The sequence below is a fragment of the Triticum dicoccoides genome, chromosome 5B (assembly GCF_002162155.2).
Source record: "Triticum dicoccoides isolate Atlit2015 ecotype Zavitan chromosome 5B, WEW_v2.0, whole genome shotgun sequence".
NCBI classification, from domain to species: Eukaryota; Viridiplantae; Streptophyta; class Magnoliopsida; order Poales; family Poaceae; genus Triticum; species Triticum dicoccoides.
In genome coordinates, this window is record NC_041389.1 from 710,035,416 (window position 1) to 710,046,037 (window position 10,622).

Genomic DNA, 10,622 nt, shown 5'->3' on the forward strand with positions numbered 1-10,622 from the left:
TCATCATCATAGTCATCTAACCAATCCAACTTAGTTGTTCTTAGCACATGATCATGAGTATTAGCTAGGACCTACTACCTTCGCTTAGGTAAAATAGCATAAAACAAGATAGGTCATGACTCTCCATTATGGAGAATGGAGATTATCCTGTCTCTAATTCTTGCCTTTCGCACAATGTTGCTTCCAAGAACCTCCTTACAACTATCCATACATTTTTTCCATTCTTTGATTATCATGTCTTCACTGGTTTTAGAAATCCGATATGGACAGGTGTGATTCGTAGGATGACCTGGTTGTATGTTCAAAACATCAAGGCGACCATTCTGATACATCAGATGAGGCACACACTCATCGGGGATTTTCTGTTGAAAAACATAGTAATAACTTAGTATTTAGCAATGTAGTTCAGTTTTAGAAGAATTTATGCGAAAGATGCACGGATGTTGTAATAGTAAAAAATATTACCATGTCATCTCCATTGATGTTACCGTAGTTCAACACGTGCACTTGTGGCACGTATTGACCATAATGTGGAGGAGTTCGATGATGGATATTGTAATTCTCAAGATTAGTACAAAATGCAACCAGATGATTTTTCTCCTGATAAGTTAACTCAGAGCCATCGGTGTAGTAGGTTCTGTCTACCATCTTCGCACATTGTTTGAAGAATGAAAATAAGCTCTCAATGGAAATAAGTTGTCAACTATTTTGAAATAAACAATATAAATTAGTTAATAACTATATTTGAGAAACTCACATAGTGGTAGAACTAGAAGCGTATCAACAAGGACCCAAATGTCCATATTGTCTTGGTCGATGTCAGGATCAACAAGATCCATGGTGACAAGTATACCCTCATAAAAACAATACATCTTGCAAAGTGCTCCCAATTTGTGCAACCAAAATGGGTTACACTCTGAGAATTATATAGATTTATTTCAAAATCCATACCATGATGGGTCCTTAGGTGAATTTTCTTTGTTTTGAAATTTTCATGGTCTTCAAAATCCATCCTCTCCAAGACATAGTGTCTTGCATGGCATGGGATAAGCTACTCGAATTGTAGAAGATGAAAATTACACGTTGAAATAGTTAAATTCATGCTTAATTATGAAAAAACACTTGTCGTTGTTGCGTACCGTTTCAACATCGAAGGTCTCTTAGAGCTTAATGCTGAAGCGCCGACCTTCATCCAGGTGAGGCGCCCTGTCGCACAAACCCCGGTCGTTGTTGCACTAGGAGCACTCCCCCGGGAGACTTTCGTCGTCTGATGACGACATTTCCTAGTGAGGGAGTTCCGGACTAGGGGGTGTCCGGATAGCCGAACTATCATCATCGGCCGGACTCCAAGACTATGAAGATACAAGATTGAAGACTTCGTCCCGTGTCCGGATGGGACTTTCCTTGGCGTGGAAGGCAAGCTTGGTGATACGGATATGTAGATCTCCTACCATTGTAACCGACTCTGTGTAACCCTAGCCCTCTCCGGTGTCTATATAAACAGGATGGCTTTAGTCCATAGGACGAACAACAATCATACCATAGGCTAGCTTCTAGGGTTTAGCCTCCTTGATCTCGTGGTAGATCCACTCTTGTAACACACATCATCAATATTAATCAAGCAGGACGTAGGGTTTTACCTCCATCAAGAGGGCCCGAACCTGGGTAAAACATCGTGTCCCTTGTCTCCTGTTACCATCCGCCTAGACGCACAGTTCGGGACCCACTACCCGAGATCCACCGGTTTTGACACCGACATTGGTGCTTTCATTGAGAGTTCCTATGTGTCGTCACCGATAGGCTCGATGGCTACTTCGACCATCATCAACGACGCAGTCCAGGGTGAGACCTTTCTCCCCGGACAGATCTTCATATTCGGCGGCTTTGCACTGCGGGCCAATTCACTTGGCCATCTGGAGCAGATCGAAAGCTACGCCCTTGGCCGTTAGGTCAGATTTGGAAGTTTAAACTTCACGGCAGACATCCGCGGGGACTCGGTCTTCGATGGATTCGAGCCACAGCAGAGCGTGCCACACTGTCACAGCGAGCATGATTTAGCTCTGTAGCCGGACAGTACCCTGGAGGCCGCACTCGAACCTGCTCCGATCTTCAATTTGGAGCCGGCTGCGCAGATCGAGGACGGATGGCTAGACACTGCCTCGGGGGCTGCCACCTCTACGGTGATAGAGCCGAACACTAACCTTTTCCCTCATAAAGCTCGTGACTCCAAGGTGTCGGACTCCTCGCCGGACTCTGAACCTCCCGCGCCCCCTCCGATCGAATCCGATTGGGCGCCGATCATGGAGTTCACCGCAGCGGACATCTTTCAACACTCACCTTTTGGCGACATCCTGAGTTCGCTAAAGTATCTCTCGTTATCAGGAGAGCCCTGGCCGGACTGCGGTCAGGATGGTTGGGATGCGGATGACGAAGAAATTCAAAGCCCACCCACCACCCACTTGGTAGCCGCTGTCGACGATCTAACCGACATGCTAGACTACGACTCCGAAGACATCGACGGTATGGACGAAGATGCCGGAGACGACCAAGAACCAGCGCCTACTGGGCACTGGAAAGCCACCTCATCATATGACATATACATGGTGGATATCCCAAAGGATGGGAATGGCGAAGAAACAGCGGAGGATGACCCCTCCAAGAAGCATCCCAAGCACCGGCGTCAGCGGCGCCGCTCTAAATCCCGCCACAGCAATAATGAAGACTCCGGCACCGGAGATAATAATACACCGGACAGTGCCGAAGACAACCCACTCCAGCAAGATGCAGCGCAGGAGGACGGAGACGCCAGCCCTCATGAGAGAGCGGAAGAAGAAGAGGTAGAGGATTATATGCCTCCCTCCGGAGACGAGGCAAGCCTCGACGACGATGAATTCGTCGTGCCTGAGGATCCCGTCGAACAAGAGCATTTTAAACGCGGGCTTATGGCCACGGCGAACAGCCTCAAGAAAAATCAGTAACAGCTTAGAGCTGATCAAGATCTGCTAGTCGGCAGATGGACTGAAGTCCTCGCGGCCGAAGAGCATGAGCTCGAACGCCCCTTCAAAAGCTACCCTAAACGCAAGCTGCTCCCCCGATTAGAGGAGGAAGCGTATGAACCCGCATCACCAGGAGACAATACGGCTGACCGACCACCCCGTGGTCGCGACAGAGAGGCCTCTAGGCCCTTCACTAGACCCGTACCCCGGCATCGCTCGAAAAGCACAAGGCCACAGGGGAACGCTCCGGACTTGCAAGATATATTGGAGGATAAGGCAAGACAATCAAGATCGATCTACGGATCGCGTGGGCGCCCTACGGTACGTGACGACAGCCATCGCGTCGGACACAGTAAGTCCGGCCGGGTCGAACAAAACAGACAAAGTTCTTTTGAGCTCCGTCGTGATATCGCCCAGTACAGAGGCGCCGCACACCCACTATGCTTCACAGATGAAGTAATGGATCATCAAATCCCTGAAGGGTTCAAACCCGTGAATATCGAATCTTACGATGGCACAACAGACCCCGCGGTTTGGATCAAAGACTATCTTCTTCACATCCACATGGCCCGCGGTGACGATCTTCACGCCATCAAATATCTCCCCCTCAAGCTTAAAGGACCAGCTTGCCAGCAGAGTCAATTGGGAGTTGGGAAGACCTGGAAGCCGCATTCCTCGATAACTTCCAAGGCACGTATGTGCGACCACCAGACGCTGATGACCTAAGCCACATAATTCAGCAGCCAGATGAATCGGCTAGACAATTCTGGACACGGTTCTTAACCAAGAAAAACCAAATCGTCGACTGTCCGGATGCGGAGGCCCTCGCGGCCTTCAAGCATAATATCCGCGATGAGTGGCTTGCCCGGCACCTGGGATAGGAAAAGCCGAAATCCATGGCAGCCCTCACATCACTCATAACCTGCTTTTGCGTGGGTGAGGACAGCTAGCTAGCACGCAGCAACAACCTCAGCAAAAATTCTGGTAGTCCGGATTTCAAGGACCGAAATGGCAGGTCGCGTCGTAACAAAAATAAGCGCCGCATCAATGGCGACAATAGTGAGGATACGGCAGTCAATGCCGGATTCAGAGGCTCTAAACCCGGTCAGCGGAAAAAGCCATTCAAAAGAACTACTCCGGGTCCGTCCAATTTGGACCGAATGCTCGACCGCTCGTGCCAGATACACGGCACCCCCGAAAAACTAGCCAACCACACCAACAGGGACTGTTGGGTATTCAAGCAGGCAGGCAAGTTAATTGCCGAAAACAATGACAAGGGGCTGCATAGCGATGACGAGGAAGAGACCCGACCGCCGAACAATAGAGGACAGAAGGGTTTCCCCCCACAGGTGCGGACGGTGAACATGATATACGCAACGCACATACCCAAAAGGGAGCGGAAGCGTGCACTCAGGGATGTATACGCGATGGAGCCAGTCGCCCCGAAGTTCAATCCATGGTCCTCCTGCCCGATCACTTTTGACCGAAGGGACCACCCCACCAGCATCCGCCACAGCGGATTTGCCGCATTGGTCTTAGACCCAATCGACGATGGATTTCACCTCACCAGAGTCCTACTGGACGGCGGCAGCAGCCTGAACCTGCTCTATCAGGATATAGTGCGCAAAATGGGCATAGACCCCTCAAGGATTAAACCTACCAAGACGACCTTTAAAGGCGTCATACCAGGTGTAGAAGCCAATTGTACAGGCTCAGTTACACTGGAAGTGGTCTTCAGATCCCCGGATAACTTCCGAAGCGAGGAGTTAATCTTCGACATAGTCCCGTTCCACAGCGGCTATCATGCCTTGCTCGGACGTACCGCGTTTGCAAAGTTCAATGCGGTGCCACACTACGCATACCTCAAGCTCAAGATGCCAGGCCCTTGAGGAGTCATCACGGTCAACGGAAACACTGAACGTTCTCTCCGAATGGAGGAACATACAGCGGCTCTCGCGGTAGAAGTACAATGCAGCCTCTTAAGGCAATTCTCGAGTCCGGCCGTTAAGCGGCCGGACATAGCTAAGCGCGCCCGGAGTAACCTACAACAAGACCACCTGGCACGTTCCGAGCACGCGTAGCAGTGCGGCCCCAACCCCAGCCCCTGCAAAACGTCAAAATAGGTCCTTCGCGTACACCATTACGCTCTGAAGATACCATGGGCATGGGGAGAGGGGCACGACCACGATAAGCCCGGACTGCGGCTCAACCACACCAGGGGCTCTCAAGTTTGTCATTCTTTTTTTTTCTTTTTACCTTTTATTTTTTACCCACAGTACTCCGTTCGTCAGAGGCCCTGTCCAGCAGCAGACCTGCCGAACTCACGATGCAACAGCCAGGGAAGGATAAAGGCTACAATGAATATACAGGTGGTCTCCATTACGAGCATTTTTATACATCAATCCGCAGCCTACCCCTGGAGGGGGACATGTTTAACAGTCCCATCCCTTGCTTATCGCACTATTTGTATCGTTCTGCATTCATAGCAGCACTTATTGAATAAAACAATGCAGCACCTTTTTGCTCATAATTGCATTTCTTTCTCATACATATGTTCATTTACGACATGTCGCATCCGTACACTTTGGTACGGTTAAAACACACCAGGGGCTTATGTTTCCCGCATCATGGTGTGATAAGTCCGAATACTTTCACAAGTACGGCACCCCGAACTTATAGCATGATATGCATCGGCTCCGAATCATGTCTTGGGTCAATAGTTGGGTTTGCCCGGCTCCCATGTTTTGGTACCTTACGTTCCGTTGTATCGGCTAAGGTAGCACTGGGAGAACCACTGCGATTGCGCCCCAGTTGAGCTGGGTTAACGCCTCAGTGGAGAAAGCTAAAACTGACCGTCATGATGAGGCGAGAGCCGGTCGCTGTTCGAGAGGTTTTTGCGAGTCCTTCAAGACTTATGCCGCTTAGAGTGAGGAGCCGGATCTTGTCCGGCCCAGGCGTGGATAGCGCCCCAAATTCGGCCTTCCGGAGACTAGGGGCTTTGCCGAAATTTAAAATTATAGAATTCTATGGCTAAGTGAGAGTGTTCAAGCATTATAAGTCTGGTAGCCTTGTTCGCTGTGTTGAGCGCCTCCCTAGATGGACCCAAAAATGGGAACAAGAGTGCTCAAGTTTATCCCGAACACCCCAGCACTCGTGGCATGGGGGCTGAAGCCGACGACTTGCCATCTCTCAGATTTGATAAATAGCCGCACAGAAGGTAATATTTTAAATTAACAAGCGTTGCTTAGCGCATATGAACTAAGTTTTTAGCGCACAGGATAACAAAATGCGAGTCTACTCAAAAATTACATCTTTGGAGCACTCCCCCGCAATAGTGCGGGCGCCCTTCAGCACACTCTTATAATACATCTCGGGTGTGCGATGCTCCTTGCCCTCGGGTGGCGGGTCCGTCACAAGCTTCTGGGCATCCATCTTGCCCCAGTGCACCTTTGCGCGGGCAAGGGCCCGACGGGCACCCTCAATACAGGCGGAGTGCTTGATGACTTCAACCCATGGGCACGCATCCACCAGCCGCCGCACCAGGCCGAAGTAGCTCCTAGGCATGGCCTCCTTAGGCCACAGCCGAACTATGAGGCCCTTCATGGCCTGTTCGGCCGCCTTGTGGAGCTCGACCAGCTGCTTCAGCTGGTCGCTAAGGGGCACCGGATGTTCGGCCTCAGCATACTGAGACTAGAAGACCTTCTCCGTCGAGCTCCCCTCCTTGGCCCGGTAGAATGCGGCAGCATCGAACACGCTGCGAGGAAGATCTACGAACGCTCCTGGAGAGCTCCGAATTCGGGTAAGAAACAGGTAATTAACACTCACATGCTTACTTTGCATGAAAAATGCCTTACCCGTTGCTATTTTCTTCACCGCCTCAATCTCCTGGAGGGCCTTGTAGGCTTCGGCCTTAGCGGCTTTGGCACTCTCAAGTGCCGTTGCAAGCACAGACTCTCGAGTCTTCGAGTCACGCTCCAGGCTCTCATGTTTTTTCACGAGATCCTGGAGCTCTTGCTGTACCTCCGCCATCCGCGCCTCCTGCTTCTCTCGCTCGGTGCGCTCCGCGGCCGCATTGCATTCGGCCGCGGCCACCGCCTCTTTCAGGGTCGCCACCTCCACTACAAGAAATATGTCAACTTATGACCTTCTGTCAGTGACCCTGGAAGAATTGGTCATAGATTTATGACCATTTGAGACCAATTGGTCAAAAGCTGTTCGAGGGGCTCCAAACCCTAAACCATTGCGACCATTTTGGTCAGAAAGGTCATAATTTCCTTACATGAAATGGTCATAAAGCTAACAGCGCTAGTCCGCTGCCTTATTTCTAGTTGTTAATGACCAATATAGATGGTCATAGCCTTGTAAATTGTGGTGGGTTGCTATGACTAGGCGCCACCTCATCAGTTTTGCCTATGTGTCATGTCCATGTGGCAGTTTTTGCCCTAGGTTGTGAAGCAACCTATATTTTTGTCATTCCCAAAATTCCCAAAAAAAATCTCATAAATTCTTTGGGTCATATCTTCGTCACATATGTAAAAACCTTCCTTGCCTAGTTCAAAAATAATTCAAAAATATTCATTTTCCTATTCTGTTCAGACTAACAGTTTGTGAAGGAAGTACCACTTTGGCAAGTCCAAATAGTATCCATTTTCTACAGTACTTTCCTATGCCCAAATAACCATCCTCCACCAAATGCCAGCTCAATCCATTCATTATTTTGAGCCGAGCTTCAACATTCGTATTTATGTCCAGTGTGGTGGTTTGCAAAGCAAGTACCACCTAGGGTCCTCCTTTTGAGCTGAAAATTTGTGAAGATGGTCTTCTTAGTAACTGATCATCCTCAGCCAAAACTCACGCCCATTAGCCATGTACATTTCCCGTACCACTAATCAAACACTTGGCCGCTAATTCATGTTTGAGCATCGATCGGTCTCCTCGTGAGAATCTTATGTTGTAATTTTGTTCCTAGCACCTACCTGGGGAGTGCTCAACCCACTATACATGCCTAGGCTGCCCAGAACACATGGCAACGCCACGGTCACGCGGTGACCACGCGACGGGCATACGAATTTACGCGCTCTAGAGTTGGGGCCCTCGGCCACCACCCAAACCTCGACGTATCACCACCAAACAATGTATTTATGATTAAATAGGTACTTATGTAACTAGAAATGATTTTTGGAAAAAATAAATAGCAAACTATGAGGCAGCTGCAGTTCAAATTTGACCCGCTTCCAACTGAATCGGCGGGAATTTGTCTTTTTTACCAGAGGTGGATCAAAACTTTTGACACCCAACCATTTTGTCAATTGTGCATTAAATATGTCCTAATATTTTATAAAAATGATTTGGTACAATTTTGCAACAAATATATGGTAGGTCCTTCACAAAAAAACCTCATTTCGGGCACTCGAAAAATGGAAAATGAATTTTCCGTGCAAAGAAAATGAAAACTCCCTTTGGCAAAATTTGTTTGGAATTCCAAGATGCACCCTTGTGCACAATATGAGATCATTTGAACAAACTATGCCATGAATGTGACCATGAGATTGAGCGTTTGGGTTGAAATCCATGAATCTTCACACATGATAGCTCATTTATGAGAACACTTTTCTAAAATAATTTCTGTATTACAAGATTATTATTTTTCCTGGAAACTTGGTCACACATAATGACACAATGCGAAGGTTTTCCAATTTTTTGATTTTTTTTTGAATTTTTTATGCCCGTTTGAAAATGCGGTCAAAACGGCGGGCTTGACCGTTCCTAGCTAGTGGTTGAATCTTGGAAAACTTTTGATGTTTCTCTGATTAAATAGATACTTATGTACCTAGAAATGATTTTTGGAAAAAATAAGTAGCAAACTATGAGGCAGCTGCAGTTCAAATTTGACCCGCTTCCAACTGAATCGGCGGGAATTTGTCTTTTCACGAGAGGTGGATCAAAAAAATTTACACCCAACCATTTTTTCAATTGTGCATTAAATATGGCCTAGTATTTTATAAAAATGATTTGGTCCAATTTTGCAACAATTATTTGGTAGTTCCTTCACAAAAAAACCTCCTTTCGGGCACTCGAAAAATGGAAAATGTTTTTTTCGTCCAAAGAAAATGAAAACTTCCTTAGGCAACATTGTTTGCCATTCAAATATGCACCCTTGTGCACAATATGAGATCATTTGAACAAACTATGCCATGAATGTGGCCATAAGGTTGATCATTTGGCGTGAAAGCCATTGATCTCCACACATGATAGCTCATTTCTGAGAACACTTTTTTAAAATAATTGCCGTATTACAAGTTTGTTATTTTTCCTAGGAACTTGGCCACATATGATGACACAATGCGAAGGTTTCCCAATTTTTTGATTTTTTTTTGAATTTTTTATGCCCGTTCCAAAATGCGGTCAAAACGGTGGGAATGACCGTTCCTAGCTAGTGGTTGAATCTTGGAATTTTTTTTGTGTTTCTCTGATTAAATATATACTTATGTACCTAGAAATGATTTTTAGAAAAAATAAATAGCCAACTATAATGCAGCTGCAGTTCAAATTTGACCCGCTTCCAGCTAAATCGGCAGAAATTTGTCTTTTTCACGAGAGGTGGATCAAAACAATTTACACCCAACCATTTGGTCAATTGTGCATTAAATATGGCCTAGTATTTTATAAAAATGATTTGGTCCAATTTTGCAACAATTATTTGGTAGTTCCTTCACAAAAAAACCTTCTTTCGGGCACTCGAATAATGGAAAATGGTTTTTTCGTCCAACGAAAATGAAAACTTCCTTAGGCAACATTGTTTGCCATTCCAATATGCACCCTTGTGCACAATATGAGATCATTTGAACAAACTATGCCATGAATGTGGCCATAAGATTGATCATTTGGCTTGAAAGCCATTGATCTCCACACATGATAGCTCGTTTCTGAGAACACTTTTTCAAAATAATTGCCGTATTACAAGTTTGTTATTTTTCCTAGGAACTTGGCCACATATGATGACACAATGCGAAGGTTTCCCAATTTTTTGATTTTTTTTGAATTTTTTATGCCCGTTTTAAAATGCGGTCAAAACGGCGGGAATGACCGTTCCTAGCTAGTGGTCAATTATGCATTTGACACCCAACCATTTGGTCAATTATGCATTAAATATGTCCTAGTATTTTAGAAAATTGATTTTTCGTTATTCAAGGAATAACACTACTAATTATTTGAAAACTTAACTAACATTGTCATAAAAAGAGAAGGAAACTTACCATCGGGCATCGTGGTGCTGCGTTGGAGCTCACGCTGCAATGGAGTTTCGCCGGGCGCTGTGGTGCTGCGTTGGTAGCGCCTATTGTTAATCAATTACGACAATTTTAGATGGTCATAAGCCCGCACTTCGTTCTGATTGGTCTAAGGGCATGTCACGCGGATCAAGCATTACAGGTCGTCGGATACTGCCAGATCCAACGGCCCACACCCTCATCCTCTCGCCACCCACACCCACCTGAAAGCAGCTCCCCTCACCTACACCACACGTCGTTGAGGACACTGACATGTGGGCCTAATTCCTCGCGGGCCCACCTATCAGTGGACGAATGCCACCACTCACCCACCGCACACCACTCACCCAACGCACAC